Source organism: Schistocerca gregaria, chromosome 1 (assembly GCF_023897955.1).
Source record: "Schistocerca gregaria isolate iqSchGreg1 chromosome 1, iqSchGreg1.2, whole genome shotgun sequence".
NCBI lineage: Eukaryota > Metazoa > Arthropoda > Insecta > Orthoptera > Acrididae > Schistocerca > Schistocerca gregaria.
Window position 1 is genome coordinate 422,192,149 of NC_064920.1, and position 22,159 is coordinate 422,214,307.

The 22,159-nt window shown below is 41.7% G+C and overlaps 1 non-coding gene across 1 annotated transcript; it reads right to left on the reverse strand.

Moving 5' to 3' along the window:
* Nucleotides 1–10,921: 10,921 nt before the first annotated feature.
* Nucleotides 10,922–10,994, reverse strand: Trnaa-ugc (transfer RNA alanine (anticodon UGC)). Its single transcript has one exon. It is a non-coding gene; the product is annotated as a tRNA-Ala (tRNA).
* Nucleotides 10,995–22,159: the final 11,165 nt, after the last annotated feature.

Consider the following 22,159-nt stretch of genomic DNA (forward strand, 5'->3'; position numbering starts at 1 on the left):
TTGATTTTAATCCTTTTGAAACACGGCTGTTTCATCTTATGCATAAAGCACCAGTATGGATGCAAAGTATGGTCGGAATGGTATTCCGCTGTCCGCTAATATCAATGTGTTGAAACATTCCAGAAGTAATTAAGCAGCAATTCAGCAGTCGGCCTGGTATTGAAATATTAATTCATAAAAGAAAGACATTGTACTCAGCATGCACTAACAGCACGTGGAACACAAGACATGACCGAACCTCCATAAGAAGACACGAAAAGAGTGGGGAATTCAAAACTGCAAGAAAGGTGTTGCACCAAGAGTCCACAGTACAGAGTACATCAAATGTATTCTCTGTTGCAAATATGGGAACCTTGAGTTATATAATGAAATGAGCACAATGAAAATTTGTACCAGACCGGGTTTCGAACCTAGATATCCCGCTTATCGAGAGCCGTCGTCCTAACATTGGGTTATCCGAGCACGCTTCACGACCAGACGGAAACTTCCAAACCTCGTCGTACTAACGCTCACACATTGTGTAGTTCCCGTACAGGAGTGGACATTTTTAATTGAAAGTCGCTGCCTGGTTTCGGCGGAAACATGCGGTAATTCAGTACCTGTGTAGCTAAGACTCAGCATTTGTGCACCACCGCCGTCAGTGTCAGCCAGTTTGCCTAGGCATACGGAGCTCCATCGCAGTCTTTAACACTGGTAGCATGCCGCGACAGCGTGGACGTGAACCGTATGTGCAGTTGACGGACTTTGAGCGAGGGCGTATAGTGGGCATGCGGGAGGCCGGGTGGACGTACCGCCGAATTGCTCAACACGTGGGGCGTGAGGTCTCCACAGTACATCGATGTTGCCTGTGTCTATGTGCCTGTGGTTCTGTCAGCATGTGATGTATCTGACCCCAGGAATGTGTCAATAAAGTTTCCCCTTCCTGGGACAATGAATTCACGGTGTTCTTATTTCAGTTTCCAGGAGTGTAGTTTTCGTCTACACTGGCTCAAGCAGCGAAACTGTAATCATACTGAGGTGACTAAATTGATGGGATTCCTCCTAAGAACTTGTAGGATCTCCTTTTTCCCCACGTAATCCAGCAGTTAGACGTGGAATGAACTCAACAACGTGATGGAAGTCCAGTGCACAAATGTTGAGCCATGTTGCCTGCACCTGTCTATTACCTCACATCGCTCCTCAATTGTTGTATTTAGTGCTGGCATGGTAATCTTACGCAACCCCCTTATCGCCACGCTCCAGGTGAGACCCATTTACAATTAGAGCTAATCCTTCCGCAGTCGATTGGATGCACATGTCCCACTAAAGTAATACGCAGATTTGAGCGTTGGAATATCTAAAGCCCATATCTGTCTAGTGTTAGCACGTAGCGAATGCTTTCGGAACTTAGAGAAAAATACTGTGGACCGTGCGGTGCATATACACGGTGAACTTTAATAAAACCTAAAAACTGCAGGGTGGGATTTCTGACTGGAAATAGAGGCAAAGAGATCCTGTGAAAATGTGACCACACACGGCCGGTGCGCATGCAACGACAGTAAATCGTCCCAGAACACAGTACAAACTTGCATCGCATCTACGTCACAACAGATATTGAAAGTGGCCGGAACTGGATGCAACGCACGCGTTCACGCGTCACATCATGGACTGCCGCACTCTTTCGCATACTCCAGCCTCCCCCCCCCCTCCCCCCCTCCCCTCCCGGACAGCTTTTAGGCGTCGTGAACTCGCTGTTGAAGCTTCTGCACGTGAGGAACCGATTCAGCACACACAATGCTTTTCAGATGGATCAGAGTTAAAAATCTATGGGTGTTGAGCTCGGTGATCTAGCACGCCACGCTACAGGGCCTCCTCGTCCTATCCGTAGGGGGAAGATTGTGTTTTGATGTCGATGAAATGCAATGCGGAATTGGGGTGGCGCTCAGTCAATTAGAAACCACATAACCCGTCGTATTGCCAAAGGTACATTCTCAAGCAGCTCAGACAGAATATTCCGCAGGACGTCCAGGTTCGTTCGTCCGTCTAGGCGTTATGGAATATATGCTCAACCGTGTGTACATTGCTAAGGGACCAAACTGCTGATGTCATCGGTCAATAGACTTGCACACTACTTAAACTAACTTAATTTAAGTTATGCTAAGAAGAACACACACACACACACACACACACACACACACACACACACACACACACACATGTTCGAGGAAGGACCCGAACCTCCGGCGGGATGGGCCGCGCAATCCGTGCATGACGCCTCAAACCACGCAACTAAATCCGCACGGATTGTGGAATAATAACTGGTCCATGTATGTGGCCTCCAAGAATCCCTGCTGGCACATTGGTGCTGAACCGACGATGAAGAGACACCTCTATCATTCCTCGAGGATTTTTCTGTACCCCACAGATGATTATGTTTATTTATGACGTCTGTTCTGCTAGAGACTGCTTCGTCTGTCTGAAAGGACTCATGATCACACAAACACCCAAAAAAGGGATTGAAATGTGTGATGTGGTTGGTGTCTGCGAGGGTAGTAGCTTTGATATAGCCGTGTTGCCTCTCGACCGTTTCCATATGCTTGCTCATACACAAAGCCGGCCGCGGTGGCCGAGTGGTTCTAGGCGCTTCAGTCTGGAACCGCGCGACCGCTACAGTAGCAGGTTCGAATCCTGCCTCGGGCATGGATGTATGTGATGTCCTTACGTTAGTTAGGTTGAAGTACTTCTAAGTTCTAGGGGACTGATGACCTCAGATGTTAAGTCCAATAGTGCTCAGAGCCATTTGAACAAACACCATGTCGGCTTGTTCCCAACATGAAAACCAGACCATTCTGCTGCTTACAGTACGCTGCATAAATTACACAGCCTGGAACACACAAGGAGCACACGGCACAAGGTCAGAGGAACTGTCATTCGGCAGCGCCATCTACCGTGGCAACTATGTTTTTGCGGAAACATGTTCATAGGACCTTTCTTCCTCCATTTCCAGTCAGGGTCACGTCCCTGCAGTTTGGCGCTTTTATTAATGTTCACTCCGCATAGAAGAGTGAGCGACAAAATAAGGCGCCGTATGTTTATAGTGGCCTATTTCACGGAAAACAGGTAAAATCGCCATCTTCTCCATTTCAAGAACGTCGGAAGTAACTAATTGTGTTTTCTTTTACACCACAGACATTTCTTTCAAACATTAGTACACACATCAATAATTCTGCTGAATAGAATGTGTGGAACACAGGTGTGTTTTTGTTTAAGTCATTTTCAAATATGATATTCAAAACTTGTGTGTCGTGTTTCACGTTCTTCATCACCAGGAGAATAAATTTATTTGGTACTGAATTGTTATTTTATACCGGGAATTTGCACCCAAAGTTAAACTCCGAAAATTCTAGGTTTACATGAAAATCTGCACCTGGTTAGGTTTGTGGGACCCATCCGTTGCTCTTCACCGATTTTCATAATTGACCAGCTTATAAGTTTACTAACTGTAAAAGTGTGTCTTTTATCATACAGGAAGACACTTTTTGGCCTTTATTTTTCAAATATGTGCTGAATAAACTTTAACCATGAAAGAGTTAATTATAATGTTCACTAATTTCGGTCCACTGAAATACAAATGAATTTGACCACAAGGCAGAACACTGATCGTCGAATTGAATTTCTCAATCTCAAGTGTGATTCTCAAGCGGAGAATAAAACGATAAATTCTTGCTTCCGTTCGACAGAGCAGTGAAGTATCCTCTGGTGATCAGAAACTGTAAGTCAACATCTTCTCTCCCCTTATGAGAATATACTAGTTATAATAATTTCCTCGATAGCTGTTATTCCAACCGCCTACCGCCGGGTTCAGTTCCCGGCTAGAAACGTTATCTTCGGTTGGAGTTGCGTTCATACAATACTAAGCAGTGACAAAGCATTAGAATACGTTATAGTTTTAATGGGCAACAGCAGCAGTACGCCACGACAGATATGAGAAACCAAACTCACGTGGTCGTGAAGTTGCTGAGAGAAACGTAAACTATGCTAGTTGTGAGTTAACGAGCATTGCGCTCTTATTTAAATATAAGTCCCAGAGAGTCAGCCTACAGGGATTGTGAAACGAATTGTCGTCGAGCACCGCGTGCCACAAAGGGCGCAGATTTCCAGTAGGATCTAGTGCACAGGGCTAGCAACTCAATAGACGGAATTTTTGGACTTTGTAGAAAAATTAGAACGGGCGTTGATATTTAAAGCCCAAAGTAAGCAGACAGTTTTCAGAGTGGAAATCAAAACTACATTCCGAGTGATTACTATTAAAGACATCCGGGAAGTTATCAACGGAACGCAAACAGCAGTTTTTGTAAGGGAAACGGTAACAGGAACACATCCAATGATAAATTTCAAAGGGGTAATGGGAACGGATACCATCGTGACAGGGACAGACACCAAGAACGTAGATATGAGGGACCAGCACCTGGCGAAATGAACCAGCGTAATGGGAGATCAGGAAACTAAGTTTCGCCGCATCTCAGGGTCGGAGATGGGAAAAAAAGAAAAGAAAAAAAAGAGAGGCGATGAATAGGACGCGAGTAAAAGGAAATTTGATAGGTGTTAAAAAATCGGCAGACAGGTTTCAGAATATTGAAATGAAATTAGTAAGAGATGAGGATCAAATATGTGAATTTTCAAATCAGATATAAAAGGCGTAATCGTAAGATAATGAGAGATGACGATAAAACATGATAACGACGATTTAGGGCTAACTGATTTGTTTTATGAATGTGAGACGAAAGGGTGTGTGAACGTTAATACAGTGAAACATGCTATGTTCCAAAAGGAGGCTGAGATGGAGCTGAATTTGGTGGAATTAGGTGGTATAAAAAATTCTAAAGTGGTACTAACCAGTAACGATTATAATGATGAAGGTGATGATGTTTGCCGGCCAGTGTGGCCGAGCGGTTCTGGGCGCTTCGGTCTGGGACCGCGCGACCGCTACGGTTGCAGGTTCGAACCCTGCCTCGGGCAGGGATGTGTGTGATGTCCTTAGGTTATTTGGTTTAAGTAGTTCTAAGTTCTAGGGGACTGATGACCTGAGATGTTAAGTCCCATAGTGCTCAGAGCCATTTGAACCTTTTTCGACGATGTTTCAAGTGATATTGTGACAGCGAAAGTTGTTAAGGAGGTTCAAAAGGGAGGCGTAGCATTAGCCTCGTCAGCTGTTGTTGAATTTTTGTGTGTATCGCAGGGTATTGGTGAATTACTTTTGGAGGAAGGTAGTAATGATGTTTTGTGTGCAGAAGTTACTAAAGTTGAAGCTGCTGGTATTGATACATCAGAGAAAGGAATCTGTGAGTATCTTTCTACTAATGGAGATGGATCTGTGAATCTTGAATGTTTGTTTGAGAATGAATGTGGATCTGAATTTGATGTGCAATCTGAAATTAATGTGGCAGAGGAGCGTGCAGGAGAGGAAAATGTATTATGCTCAGGTTGAAATCAAAATGCAACGAATTTAACGGTACTGTTGATTCTGAAATTGCACGACGCTGTAGCTATAATTTGTGTGATGTAACGGCAGAGGTTGGTGAAACTATGAACGGTTGCTATATTGGTGATATGTCGACGAAAGTAAATGAGGTTTTATGTAGCGAGTTGTATGATGTATCAGCGGCTGTTGAAAGTGCTGTTTGTGAAGGTGTTTGTAATGACGTGGCAGTAAAAGGGAATGCTTTATTTCACGATAATGATGTTGTAGCTACTAATGTCGATAATTTTATGGGAGAATACAGTGAGTTTGATTCTAATATAGATAATGATATTCGCACAGAATGGTATATTAGGGAGGAATGTGATTTTACTGTACCTGATTGACGATGGTACAGTAGAACATTACGATCATTATTGCCTCATTTGTGGACTCGAGAGAAGTTTAAGATAGCGAGAGGTCTAGAAGGGAGAAAAAATGAAATTGGTGCGAAAGAAGCATTTAATGAATTATTTTTGGTCGAATACGAAATTGAGCGATGGATGTGCAAGCTTCTTCATCTCCCAGTACCTACTGCAACCTACATCCTTCTGAATCTGCTTAGTGTATTCATGTCTTGGTCTCCCTCTACGATTTTTTCCCTCCACACTGCTCTCCAGTACTAAATTGGTGATCCCTTGATGCCTCAGAATATGTCCTACCAACCCATCCCTTCTTCTGGTCAAGTTGTACCACAAACTCCTCCCCAATTCTATTCAATATCTCCTCTTTAGGTATGTGATCTACCCATCTAATCTTCAGCTACAGTAGAATGCTGAAGATTAAATGGGTAGATCACTTAACTAATCTGGAGGTATTGAATAGAATTGGGGAGAAGAAAAGTGAACGGTATCAAGTCGAAAATCAATGTACAGTATCATATAAATTAGTTTCTTGGTATTATATAAGGGATTTATATAGGTGTGTGTATGTGTTAGCCTTAAGTTTTTGGATGGTTTTATGATATTTAAAAAAAAAAACTCCAAATTATAAGTTATGGTCACGCCAGTTTGGGTTCATGGAGGTCGGAGAAATTTGGAAAATGACCGTTAATGATGCTTACCTAGGAAGACAGGTGTATGGTTATCTATTTATCTGAGATTATTTTGGGAGAATAATTTATTGTTATATGGAGAAACGATTTTTGTACGCAGCATCACTGCACGGAATTAAACGAAGGGGAGATTTGTTCACGTTTGTTGTTAGTTTTGAGTCCAAGGGAGTTATTTAAATTAAAAGAAAGTATTAATTTGCCGATGAAGTCGATTAGGAATCTGTCACGAGATGCATGTCTCCAGTGGGACTTGAATAATGTGCCAGAATCGTTGAAGAATTTACAAGCATCTTGTAAACGCTGTAAATCATTATTTCTGTGTAGTTTAGATCTGTATGTATTGGTTCCACTGGGGAAAACGTTCATTGCAGATCCTGGGTGGTTTTGGAAAATGTTTGTTTTCTAGCATCTACACCCGATTATAATTTCAACAGATTTTTTCCCGAGAAACGTTGGCGATGGAATGCGGAGGCATACAGATTTTCGGTTGGGTACTCGGCTCCGAATCTGTGGAGCGCCGCTGGAGACTTCGTTGTGATAAAGGTTCTGTGAAAGTGAGCGCAATGGCGCTGATATTTCAACCACATTTCAATTGACAGTCGATTTTTATAAATGTATTGTTTTATTTGACATTTAATTAATATGCCGCAATTAATAATTTATGTTAGATATGTCTGATTAAATTTAAAGCATGCTGCATCGAAACAACTACAAATAATTACACAATTGATCTGGCGCTTAGAATATTTATGTGATTGTTTTATGAATTTGTGCCTTATAGATTTGGGGCTACTTTATAACACATATGGCACGACAACAGGTTATGAAGTGGAGATGTGTGAGTTAACGAGCATTGAGCTCTCATTTAAATACAAGGTGTACAACTTTGCTTCCGCCGTTTTTTCCCCAACACTTGAGGCTTTAATGAAACAGCTTGGTTATACATGTATCATTCAAAGCATTTTACATCGCTGGCCACTACTTTCTCCCATCTTTCAGGCAGCGTACGAATCCCGCGTCGATAAAATTGTTCACCTTTTGAAGTGATCCACGAGTCGATCCAATTTGTGTTTTCTCCATGAGATCGGAAGTGTTGGTCAGCCAGGCCATGCGCCATTGATCTAAACAGGTGATAGTCAGAAGGAGCAATGTCTGGAGAACAGGGCGCGTGGCATAGGACCTCCCATTTTAACGTTTCCAAGTACGTTTTGACCTCTTTTGCTACGTGGGGTCAAGTGTTGTCGTGCTGCAAGATCACTTTATCGTGTCTCTCGCTGTACGGCGGCCGTTTGTCTGTTAATGCTCTGCTCAAACGCATTAATTGCGTTCAATAACGAGCATCTGTGATTGTTTCACTTCGTTTTAACACCTCATAGTACACGACGCCCAGCGGCTCCCACCAAATGCACCAAGTGCAGAGCATGATCTGGCAGCCGTGAATATTCGGTTTGACCGTCCCAGTGGAAACATGTCGGGATATTCTCATGATTTTTAGCCTTTAGGGTTATCGTAATGAACCCATTTTTCGTCCCAGGTCACAATGCGATGCAGAAATCCCTTCCGTTTTTGCCTCTGAAGCAACTGGTCACAAACACACAAACGCCGTTCAAAGTTTCTTGGTTTCAGCTCACACTGGATCCAAGTTCCTTCTTTCTGAATCATGCCCATAGCCTTGAGACGTTTTTAAATGGCTAGCTGTGTCACTCCCACTAATCATGCCAATTCGTCTTGAGTTTGACGCTAGTTTTCACTCAGCAATGTCTCCAACTCTGCATCTTCGAAAGCATTCTCTCTTCTACCACTATGCCGGTGTACGACGTTCTTGAAGCGTTTAATCCACTCATGACACGTTCTTTCCCTAATAGCGTCCTTAACATATGTACCTGAGAGCGTTCGATGAAACTCACCCGCTGTTTTCTTCGTACTGGAACAAAACAGTAACACCTCCCGCAAATGACGAGAATTAGGCTCGTAAACAGATATTTTCAATCAAGAACAACTTTATGATGCAGACACAAATCGACTACTGTTTGAATGAGATTATGTTCACCGAGGTCCAAGCTAACTGCCTGACGTCTGCGATCTGTTTCTTTCGATCGCTACTTATCGTTGTTGCCACCTACCGGCAAACGGCTGGAGCAAAGTTGTACACCTTGTATATGACCGAAAGAGTCAGCCTACAGGAATTGTGAAACGAACCCTGTTGTCGAGGACACTGTGCCACAAAGGGTGCAGCCTCACCACGAGACGGGGAAACTCACAGGCCTTTATTGTCTATTGAGGCCTAAGCGTTGTAGTGTGCGAATGAGACAGACGAGAACCTACATCATAGGGAAACCCAGTAGAAGCCTTTTCTGGCCAAGGAGACGTAGCAGCGTTAAATATGGCGAACCTAAGATCGGCCATAAAGGGATATATTTACAAAAACTATTTAATTCTGTAGTAATTCAGGGAATAAAGCCACAGTAATTATAATCTGCAGCCGGCCGGAGTGGACGAGCGGTTCTAGGCGCTTCAGTCTGGAACCGTGCGACCGCTACGGTGGCAGGTTCGAATCCTGCCTCGGACATGGATATGTGTGATGTCCTTAGGTTATTTAGGTTTAAGTAGTTCTAAGTCCTAAGGGACTGATGACCTCAGAAGTTAAGTCCAATAGTGGTCAGAACCATTATAATCTGCCATCTCTCCATAAATGTTCATGGTGATCCCAATAGAACTTCAATATTGATCATATGTATGATAGTTTAGGATTTAGTGTTAAAGTGAAACTAACAATTTTGTAACAAAAACTTGAATGCTAAAATGTGAACGCTTTGTTCGATTTTAACGATCGACATTTCACATAGAAGCGCAGCATTAAAATGACAAACGTAGTAAATATCAATTGCGTAACTTTATTTGTTTAAAAGATATAGTAAAATTAAGTTATCAGTATTTTTAGTTAAGCATCAGATCATCATTTCCTCCACACATTGAACGATTGCAGTATGACATCTTATTGAATCATTAGGTAATAGAATATTTGTTGTAAAGTTTAGTGCATTATCGTTACTTTTGTTCTTTATTTATTTATCAGAAAGTACATTGGTGCAAGGCTACTGGCCATTTATTCAAAGTTATGAAGGAAATTGTATTGGGTTTATACAAAAGAAATTAATATTTATTACGTAATGGATATTATTGTTACTTTATTTAGAACGTGAAAGTGGTCTAACATTTCGTATAGTTAACGAGGTGGAGTATCGAACATGAAATTCGCGATGGGATTGTGAATGATGGAACTGTGTCAAATGGATATGCGCTCGAGCGTAGCGGTAACTCTAAATACGACCGCTTTCTCAGTTAGTTTGCTTTCTGAATAAACATTATTCTAACAAAATCGTAAAATCGTAACTCTGTGGCCTATATCATTTATGAGTCGTCAATTTAGTTCCCAATATTATTATTACTGTCATTATATGTTATGTTAATTTTGTATTTCGCAAACTTGCCGTCAGTCAGGCAACTTAAGCAAAGGGTCGTAAGTGTCGAATTTAGGGCGTGTAATGCGACACGTGTGGTTCAACCCATAGACTAGTTTGAGCCAAGACATTTCGACGAAGAGGAATTGCAGCTGAGTCCGAACATCTTTGGGGTGTTAGCTCGCATAGTCAAGAGTTTAGTGTTACTGCAAAAAAAAAAAAAAAAAAAAAAAAAAAAAAAAAAAAAAAAAAAAACAAAAACGTAAACTACGGCTACAATAGACACACATCCTTTGTTGACTTCTAAAATTTGAAATTTTATTTTATTTGCTATGTTTTCGGGTTGTCTCTATGATTTTCAGTCCTCTCATGCTCTATCGCAGTTTTACAAGTAACGTGTGAGCCATTCCGTATTTTGCGAATGTAATGAAGTCTTATTTGGGCCAGAATCTTTTCGCTTTATATAAAGTATTTTCAGAGATCAATGTAACAAATGCTCCTTTCCTTACAGTTCGGGTTAGCTAGATAACAGACAATTCTATGGTATGAAACCGCTATTACTACTTACGTTGTTTGGCACTGCTTTATCTCCATGCGTTCTTCTACAAACATGTTTTCGATTTTTAACACACTGCACTACACTGACACACAATATTTGTTCGTACGTATTTTTATACAGCCTGTTTCATAGTTCCTGTTATAGGTTTATAAGTTCTTTTGATAAAATTTGGATACGGTGGTGGTGGTGGTTAGTGTTTAACGTTCCGTCGACAACGAGGTCATTAGAGACGGAGCAGAAGCTCGGGTTAGGGAAGGATTGGGAAGGAAATCGGCAGTGCCCTTTCAAAGGAACCATCCCGGCATTTGCCTGAAACGATTTAGGGAAATCACGGAAAACCTAAATCAGGATGGCGGGAGACGGGATTGAACCGTCGTCCTCCCGAATGCAAGTCCAGTGTGCTAACCACTGCGCCACCTCGCTCGGTAATTTGGATACGGAATCCATATTCTAAAATGTACGGCTCGGGTATAAAATACGTTTGAAGATCGGATCGCTCTCTAATCTCCCTCATTACAGTAGTCACACAAACTGAGAAAAGGGCGCCATCATCAGTCCCTGTTGTATAATGACATCACACATCATTATCGTCCGACTACTGAGAGAAAATGGTACGTTCGCAACTAAGATGGTTTCCTGTAGTGATCCACGGACGCACCGCACTCTCGTCTTTGAAGAGAAGCCTACGTATATCGTCACGTAGAAGAGACGCCGATGGCGAGTACTCTAAACATTGTCCAGGCCACGGGCTCCAGCAGACAACACTAGTCAAAACTTGTTATTTCCGCTGTGTGCGTATCGTGGAGCGAGAGATGTGAAAGCGATCCGATCCTCAAACTTATCTCTCATAGAAACGGTACATTTTCAGACGTGGGTTCCCTTTCAAAACATATTGGCCAATGTCCGCTCTGCAACTAGACGCCTGTAACTGTGAAACTCCGTATATTTCGTGTACCTTGCATTCGTCGAGTAGAACGCGATATCTTTTCGCTGTTCCTCTGTGTGTGTGTTTTTTTAAGGAAATCACAATTATTACAATGACCAGAGAGGGTGCTTCATATAAAGTGAAACATCTCTGATACAAATAAGACATCGTTACACTCGCAAAACACGACACAACTACCATATAATTCGCAATATGTGCAGCTTTGGCTCTTAAATTATGCACTGGAGGTAGCCAGTAGCATACTAACACCGTATAACTGCTACATTTAAATTATACTGCTCGTTCCTTTCTGTGCCTCGTCTACTGCAGTCTGCAAAATATATTTTTTTGCAAACTAGTTCTAAATGCTTAGTCTCATTTTCCTACACCCATGAACCATGGACCTTGCCGTTGGTGGGGAGGCTTGCGTGCCTCAGCGATACAGATGGCCGTACCGTAGGTGCAACCACAACGGAGGGGTATCTATTGAGAGGCCAGACAAACGTGTGGTTTCTGAAGAGGGGCATCAGCCTTTTCAGTAGTTGCACGGGCAACAGTCTGGATGATTGACTGATATGGCCTTGCAACGCTAACCAAAACGACCTTGCTGTGCTGGTACTGCGAACGGCTGACAGCAAGGGGAAACTACAGCCGTAATTTTTTCCTAGGGCATGCAGCTTTACTATATGGTTAAATGATGATGGCGTACTCTTGGGTAAAATAGTCCCCCATTGGGATCTCCGGGCGGGGACTACTCAGGAGGACGTCGTTATCAGGAGAAAGAAAACTGGCGTTCTACGGATCAGAGCATGGAATGTCAGATACCTTAATCGGGCAGGTAGGTTAGAAAATTTAAAAAGGGAAATGGATAGGTTAAAGTTAGATATAGTGGGAATTAGTGAAGTTCGGTGGCAGGACAAACAAGACTTTTGGTCAGGTGAATACAGGGTTATAAATACAAAATCAAATAGGGGTAATGCAGGAGTAGGTTTCATAATGAATAAAAAAAAATAGGACAGCGGGTAAGCTACAAAAACGACATAATGAACGCATTATTGTGGCCAAGATAGATACGAAGCCCACACCTACTACAGTAGTACAAGTTTATATGCCAACTAGCTCTGCAGATGACGAAGAAATTGAAGAAATGAATGATGAGATGAAAGAAATTATTCGAGAGTAGGAAAAGGAAGATAAGGAAACATAGTGGGTGAATATGGATTGGGGGAGAGAAATGAAAGAGGAAGCCGTCTGGTAGAATTTTGCACAGAGCACAACTTAATCATAGCTAACACTTGGTTCCAGAATCATAAAAGAAGGCTGTATACATGGAGAAATCCTGGAGATACTAGAAGGTATCAGATAGATTATATAATGGTAAGACAGAGATTTAGGAACCAGGTCTTAAATTGTAAGACATTTATAGGGGCAGATGTGGACTCTGACCACAATCTATTGATTATGAACTGTAGATTAAAACTGAAGAAACTGCAAAAAGGTGGGAATTTAAGGAGATGGGACCTGGATAAACTAACTAAACCAGAGGTTGTACAGAGTTTCAGGGAGAGCATAAGGGAACAATTGACAGGAATGGGGGAAAGAAATACAGTAGAAGAAGAATGGGTAGCTCTGAGGGATGAAGTAGTGAAGGCAGCAGAGGATCAAGTAGGTAAAAGGACGAGAGCTAGTAGAATTCCTTGGGTAACAGAAGAAATATTGAATGTAATTGATAAAAGGAGAAAATATAAAAATGCAGTAAATGAAGCAGGCAAAAGGAAATACAAACGTCTCATAAATGAGGTCGACAGGAAGTGCAAAATGGCGAAGCAGGGATGGCTAGAGCACAAATGTAAGCATGTAGAGGCTTATCTCACTAGGGGTAACATAGATACTGACTACTGGAAAGTTAAAGAGACCTTTGGAGAAAAGAGAGCCCCTTGTACGAATATCAAGAGCTCAGATGGAAACCCACTTCTAAGCAAAGAAGAGAAAGCAGAAAGGTGGAAGGAGTATATAGAGAGTCTAAACAATGGCGATTTACTTGAGAAAAATATTATGGAAATGGAAGAGGATGAAGATGAAGATGAAATGGGAGATACGATACTGCGTGAAGAGTTTGACAGAGCACTGAAAGACCTGTGTCGAAACAAGGCCCCGGAAGTCGACAACATTCCACTGGAACTACTGACGGCCTTGGGAGAGCCAGTCCTGTCAAAACTCTACCATCTGGTGAGCAAGATGTATGAGAGAGGCGAAATACACTCAGACGCGAAGAAGAATATAATAATAATTCCAATCCCAAAGAAAGCAGGTGTTGACAGATGTGAAAATTACCGATCTATCAGTTTAGTAAGTCACAGCTGCAAAATACTAAGGCGAATTGTTTACAGACGAATGGAAAAACTGGTAGAAGCCGGCGTCGGCTTGGATTCCGCAGACATGCTGGAACACGTGAGGCAATACTGACCCTACGACTTATCTTAGAAAATAGATTAAGGAAAGGCAAACCTACATTTCTAGCATTTGTAGACTTAGAGAAAGCTTTTGACAATGTTGACTGCAGTACTCTCTTTCAAATTCTAAAGGTGGCAGGGATAAAATACAAGGAGCGAAAGATTATTTACAATTGGTACAGAAACCAGGTGGCAGTTATAAGAGTCGAGGGGCATGAAAGGGGAGCAGCGGTTGGGAAGGGAGTGAGACAGGCTTGTAGCCTCTCCCCGATGTTATTCAATCTGTATATTGAGCAACAGTGAAGGAAACAAAAGAAAAATTTGGAGTAGGTATTAAAATCCAGGGAGAAGAAATAAAAACTTAGAGGTTCGCCGATGACATTGTAATTCTGTCAGAGACAGCAAAGGACTTGGAAGAGCAGCTGAACGGAATGGACAGTGTCTTGAAAGGAGGATATAAGATGAACATCAACAAAAGCAAAACGAGGATAATGGAATGTAGTTGAATTAAGCCGGGTGATGCTGCGGGAATTAGCTTAGGAAATGAGTCACTTAAAGTAGTAAAGGAGTTTTGCTATTTGGGGAGCAAAATAACTGATGATGGTCGAAGTAGAGAGGATATAAAATGTAGACTGGCAATGGCAAGGAAAGCGTTTCTGAAGAAGAGAAATTTGTTAACATCGAGTATAGATTGAAGTGTCAGGAAGTCCTTTCTGAAAGTATTTGCATGGAGTGTAGCCATGTATGGAAGTGAAACATGGACAATAAATAGTTTGGAAAAGAAGAGAATAGAAGCTTTCAAAATGTGGTGCTACAGAAGAATGCTGAAGATTAGATGGGTAGATCATATAACTAATGAGGAGGTATTGAATAGGATTGGGGAGGAGTTTGTGGCACAACTTGACTAGAAGAAGGGACCGGTTGGTAGGACATGTTCTGAGGCATCAAGGGATCACCAGTTTAGTACTGGAGGGCAGCGTGGAGAGTAAAAATCGTAGAGGGAGACCAAGAGATTAATACACTAAGCAGATTGAGAAGGATGTAGGTTGCAGTAAGGACTGGGAGATGAAGAAGTTTGCACAGGATAGAGTAGCATGGAGAGCGGCATCAAACCAGTCTCAGGACTGAAGATAACAACAACAACAATAACAACAGTCTCATTTTCAGAGTCCGATGCAGGCAAAGGTAATTGAAGACACAGGGGAAGTTCTAGGACTTATTCACACTCCAAAGTAAGGATAGCTGCTAAAGACAGGAGGGCTCTGAAGAAGGCAGGTAGAAAAGCAAAGTGTATCTAGGAGTGACCGCATTCTTCAGTACAAGATATTTCTCGCCTGGAAAACTTGACTCATGGCTGGGCCTACACATATTATAAGCTCAAAAAACAACATTAAATTAGTTAATTGTGTGTAGTCATTTGGTGTTTGAATGTTATCCTTTTTTGGGCTACTTCCTTCGACAAGTGTTTTTGATTTTTCATTAAAGTGTTGCACAACAGAAACAATCTGTTCAGCCGAAGGAGGTTACAACTGAAGTGCATAGAAAACGAAGAAGTTCAAAATCGTTCAAATGGCTCTGAGCACTATGGGACATCAGTCCCCTAGAACTTAGAACTACTTAGGCCTAATTAACGTAAGGACATCACACACATCCATGCCCGAGGCAGGATTCGAACCTGCGACCGTAGCGGTCTCGCGGTTCGAGACTGTAGCTCCTAGAATCGCTTGGCCACCCCGGCCGGCAAAGAAGAAGTACACGCACCCTCAACTGATGTTCCAAAAGTCAATAAAACCATATATTTGAAGCTGAATACACAAATAATTATTTGAGATATAAAAAACATTCCCGGACTTCTTGCCACGCCAGTTCAAGGTAAAACCTCAAGCTTTCAACGATTACCCCCATCGTCTTCGTCAGGGGCCACTGACTGACAAAACAGCTGCTGTGTTGGCCTTATATAGGCCATAGACGCCTTCTGATTGGTCAGTAATTGCCTGATGCTGTCGCAGATGGTGTCAGTGTCTACGTTGGTGCCTCCACTGCTCCCGCAGTAGCGTAAACATTGCATCGAATATCTCTGCCCCTGTCAGCAACAGGAGGTATTGAATTATTTGTAGCGTTCATAGATTTTACGCACGATCAAAATTTTTTGGGGTTATTTTTAGAATATGCAGATAAAATATTGCTTTCAAATTCGTTAAAGGAATCTCTCATTGTCCTGAGAGCTGCCTTCATTTCGCATAATTTCTGTTTGTCAGTGGGGCAGTGACTACGTTTAAAATGACTGGGCAAAATTCTCTGCTTTCTCAGCAACTTCCTAATATGTTTGTTGTACCAAGGTGGGTCCTTACCCTCACCCAATGACTAACAGTATGTCAAAAAGCTGCGAATAGCAGTTTGAAGCCGTTAAAGAAATTCTTATTTCGCAACTGTAAGTGTTAATTGATAACGAGACCATCATTGACAGAAATATGCTAAAAACTTCCGTTTCTTGCAGAATACCAAGCTTATAAACTTTCTTTTCTTTATGAAGTATAATATTTTAACCGAGATCCTTCGGTTTGTGGCCTGTGATCAGCAAATTTGCAGCAAATGACGATTTATGCACATTAGTACTCGTCCTTTCTAATAAATGTTCTTTATAGCCGGTACCGATTGCTCTTCTTGTCTTCCTTTTTCTACAGAATTCGTCGTTTGCTAGGAAACAAGACGTGGATGCTAAGTTGCCATTTCCATTAATAACTGTTTGCAGAAAAATCTAATTCACAATTTAAAATCGATCACTCGTTCGCGTATTTCAAAGGTTTAGAGAATTACCTGTTGTATTTGGCTAATTTATTACGTAGGTCATACCAAAAATAGCGGCATGCTATCCTCGTGGTTTTAATGTTGAATTTACAAGAAAACTTTTACCTATTTAACTTGGGCAATTCTGCTCATATGTATTTATTAACTCTTCATGCAATGTGAACCTATATAAGTAGTTGTTTTTCTGATTTTAAAGCTTCTAGTGCTACTTAAAATTCTTCATTTGGTTTCTGTTCTCCTATGTTGATTAAAATAATGTTATAAGTAACAGTCTCTTATTCTAATGACGATCCCATTCGTTTGTATCCAAACCAAGGCAACACAATGATATTTATGACACCGGTTGGCTGTTTTTATCCTTCATTAACAAAATTAATAACTACAATATAGTGAGCATTATTTTGTAGTGTAAGTAACGTAAAAGTTTAAAATATATAAAAAATATTTCCGCATAAGAACTCGACCCCACGACCCTCGTATTACCGCTCTGTACTCTTTCCTCTCAAACAGAACCAACTGCCAATAGCAAATTTTTAATTCTCTTTCCGTCTCAGTGGTGAACTTGATATTAGGGTGCATACTATTCATTTGATCAATGAACACCGGCCGCGGTGGCCGAGCGGTTCTAGGCGCTTAAGTCCGGAACCACGCGACTGCTACGACCGCAGGTTCGAATCCTGCCTCGGGCATGGATGTGTGTGATGTCCTTAGGTTAGTTAGGTTTAAGTAGTTCTAAGTTCTAGGGGACTGATGACCTCAGATGTTATGTCCCACAGCGCTCAGATACATTTGAACCATTTGATCAATGAACAAGAGAGGAGATTTGATCCCATTTGGCCACTTCATAAATGTGTCTTCAACATAGCGAAAAAAGTAATACGGACAAAGAGGATTTGGAAATAAAGGGTTTTCATCGAAATGCTCTACAAAGAAATTAGCCACTGCAAAGAGGCACTTTAAAACCAATGGCTATTCCGTCATTCATTTCATAAAATTTACCACTAAACAAGACGTAGGTCACCGTCAAAATAACTCGAACTAGTCCATTAATAACTTCTTATTGCATCTTCCTCTGCGACTTATTTTAACAAAGAGACCACATCCAAACTGGCCATAATGTTCACGAAGTTTCTCATATCATATTCGCAGCGAACAGCTATTGGCTTTAAGTAACTTGGTTAGATATTTCGATACCCTCTCGGCCGGAAAATCTATAACATTAACGTTAGCTCGCAGTGGAACGCCTTCTTTGCAGATTTTGAGCAATTCGTACAGCATTTCTATATCTACATGTATATGGTTACTGTGGAAATCCCACTTAAGTGCCTGACAGAGAGTTCCTAGAACCCCATTTACACTTATTGTCTATATTCCGCTCTCAAACAGTGCGCGAAAAAACGACACTTGTATTTATCCGTGCGACCTCTGGTTTCTCTTACTTTATTATGATGATCGTTTCTCCTTGTGTACATCGGCGTCAACTAGATATTTTCACTTCCGCAGAGGGAAATTTCTTGAGAAGTTCCCGCTATGTTTAAATTATTTCCACTACAAATCTTGTATCATGTCCTTGACACTCCCTCCCCAGTATCTCTATGATACAAAACGTGCTGCCATTCTTTATATTTTCTCAGTTTACTCCGTTAATCCATCTAGGAAGAACCCCACAACGCGCTGCAGTACTCAAAAAGAGGACGGACAAGCGTAGTGTAGGCAGTCTATAGCAAATCAGTTGCATCTTTCAAAGTGTTCTTCCAATAAAAAGCAGTCTTTGGTTCCTCTTGACCGCAACATTTCTTATGTTCTTTTCAATTTAAGTTTCTCGTAATTGTAAGTCCTAGACATTTAGTTGAATTTACAGCCTTTATATTTGATTTATTTATCGTGTAACCGAAGTTTAACGGATTCCTTTTAGCACTCATGCGGATGACTTCACAGTCTTCATTATATAGGATCAAATGCCAACTTCAGCGTCATGCAGATACCTTATATAAAACGTTTTGCAATTGTTTTTGATCTTCTAATTACTTTATTGGACTATAAACGGCAGCATCGTCTGCGAACAACCTAAGACGAATGCTCAGATTGTCCCCTACATCGTTTATATAGATAGTGAACAGCAGAGGGCGTGTCACAGTACATTGCAACTGCGAGGAATCACTTCTGTTTTACTCTGTTTGACTCTCCGTCAATTGCTACGAACTGTGACCTCTCTGACAGGATATCACGAATCCAGTCCCATAACTGAAACAATATTCCGTAAGCACGGAATTTGATAACAGGCCCTGTCGATAGCACTCAGCACTTCGTGTTAGTAAAGAGCTAGTTTTGTTTCATAGGAATGATGTTTTCTAAATCTATGCGTGTTGACTATGTGTCAATAGACCATTCTCTTCGAGGAAATTCATAATGTTCGAACGTAGGATAAGCCCCAAAATCCTGCTGCATATCGACGTTAATTATATGGGCTAGTAATTCAGTGGATTATTCCTACTGCTTTTCCTGAATATTGATGTGACCTATGTAACTTTCCAGTCTTCGGGTAAGAGTCTATCGTCGAGCGAGCAGTTGTATATGATTGTTAAGTACAGAGCTATTACATCAGCATACTGTTGAAAGGATCCTAACTGGTATACAATCTGGGCCGGAAGACTGGCTTTTATTAAGTGATTAAGACGTTACACTACTCTGAGGATATCCACTTCTAAATGACTCATGTTGGCAGCTGTTTTTGATTCTTATTCTGGAATATTTACTTAGCCCTCTTTGGTAAAGGAATTTCGGAAACCTGTGATTAGCAACTCTGCAAGAGCAACGCTGTCATTTATAGTATTTCCATTGCTGTCGCGAAGATTGTATCTTGCCGCTAACTTAGTTTACATACGACACAAGTCTCTTTAGATTTTCTGTCAGGTTTCGAAACAACGTTTCGTGGTGAATACCATTATAAGCATCTCGCACTGAAGTCCGCGCTAAACTTCGAACTTCTCTAAAGATCGCCAGCTTTGGGTATCTCGAGTTCATTTGAATTTGGCATGCTTTTTTCGTTATTTCTTTAACTGTGTTCTGACCTGTTTTGTGTATCACTGGTGTCAGCTCCGTTTTTTGTTAATTTATTTGGTATAAATCTCTCAACTGCTGTCGTTACTTTTACTCTAAATTCCAGCCACATCTGGTCTACATTTGTGTTGTTAATTTCGAAGGAGCGCAGATTGCCTCTCAGGACGCTCAAGGGAGTGGTTATCTGGATATTTTTAATATACATGTTTTTGTTTTATTTTTGCTGAGTTTGGGAGTTACGGTATTCAGTCTCGCTTCTACAGCTCTTTCACTAGCCCCTGTATCCGATTTGATGCTCTTTATTAGCTCTGAATTATTTTCGCTAAGAGGTCAAGTGTGTTTACACAACCGTTTACTATTCGAGTGGGCTCATCAACTACTTACACGAAATAATTTATATTGAGGATAAATTGAAGATACCGCCAACTACACTGGTGCGAGATTGAAATTAAACTCGTTTGCTTTGAACCATTCGGAAATTTTGTCACCTGAGGTGGGAGATCAGTAAAAAGATCCAATTATTCCGGTTGTCGAGAATGACATCTAACCATACTAACTCACAAGAACTGTGTACTTCATTTTCACTACAAGAGAAACTACTTTTAAGAGCAACAAACACGACACCGGCAGTTGTATTTAGCCTATCCTTTCCGGACACCGTTAGGTTATTCGCAAAAATTTCGGCTGAACTTATCTCCTGCCTTAGCCATCTTTTGGTGCCTATAACGATTTGAGCATCAGTGCTTTCTATCAGCGCTTGGAGCTCTGGTTCTTTCTCAACACGCCTACGACAATTTACATCTGTTATCGTGATGATTCTTCGTCCTTCCTGTGTTCCACATGCACCCTTTTACACAGTAGCCCTTTTTGTGTTCCCTCCAGACTAAAATGGACTTCTGACCTATTCAGCGGAACCCGAAGCCCCACCACCATGGCGCATGCGATGAATTTACAGCTTAGATGGTCGCAGAACCATATCAGCATCTGATTCAGTGCCTCCATTCATCTGCGTACCAGGGGTTCTCAATCGGGTCTGTCGAGTGTGCTGCAAATGGTGAGCTCTGCTTTCATCTCATAAGCATGACTGCCAGCCTTTACCACTTCAGGTAGCCACTCGAAACCAGAGAGAATATCTTTCAGTTGGTTGCACCATTCGAGCAGCGATCAGTAATGCTATCCCCTGTGACTGCCGGGATCTTGCAGGCTCAGAACCTTCTTCTAACGCAGGACAAGTGACTGCATTTGGTTAAGGGTCCACCTTGTGAGCGTGTGGGTGCAATTCTGTCATCCTGCGCAACGGATTAATCCGAGATGTACCCTTTACGCTGTGGCTCCTGCAAGATGCAATTTCCACCCCCACACTACTACAGAAGTCAGACAGACGCTGATAACGTTCTAAAGACAAATGCCTGAAAAACTTTCAGCAATAAATATCTTCTGGATTCGTCCGCTGTAAGGAAATGACACAAAAACTCACAAAATTTCTTACATAACTATTGGGATACTTGGGTACCGGAATAGTGCTAGTTAGTGTAAGAAAAACATGAAAATAACGAAAATTATTGTTTATTTTGAAAATTCTGAGAAATTACAATGGCACTTTTAGTTATGAACTGAACAAGTTATCTCCGGGTTCTTTTCGGATTGTGAAGTTACCTCTTAAGGGTAGCATTCGCTACTGAAATTTCTATAGAAAGTTTAAGATCGTTACTGACTTGGCAGAATGGCTGAGAGCCGCGCCTACTCAACTTGAATAATTATCCGCTAGAATGTTACTAGGTACGGTCGAGGCTGTCGCGTGAAAAATGCAGTGAAGTATACTGTTGTGGAGGAAATATGGGGCTCGCAAGAGCTGTATCGCACAATACCGTAAGCTGCGATGACTGCTGTCTAAGCCGCTCGCTGCTGACAAATAAGATAACTCTCGTTCTACACTCCTGGAAACTGAAATAAGAACACCGTGAATTCATTGTCCCAGGAAGGGGAAACTTTATTGACACATTCCTGGGGTCAGATACATCACATGATCACACTGACAGAACCACAGGCACATAGACACAGGCAACAGAGCATGCACAATGTCGGCACTAGTACAGTGTATATCCATCGTTCGCAGCAATCCAGGCTGCTATTCTCCCATGGAGACGATCGTAGAGATGCTGGATGTAGTCCTGTGGAACGGCTTGCCATGCCATTTCCACCTGGCGCCTCAGTTGGACCAGCGTTCGTGCTGGACGTGCAGACCGCGTGAGACAACGCTTCATCCAGTCCCAAACATGCTCAATGGGGGACACATCCGGAGATCTTGCTGGCCAGGGTAGTTGACTTACACCTTCTAGAGC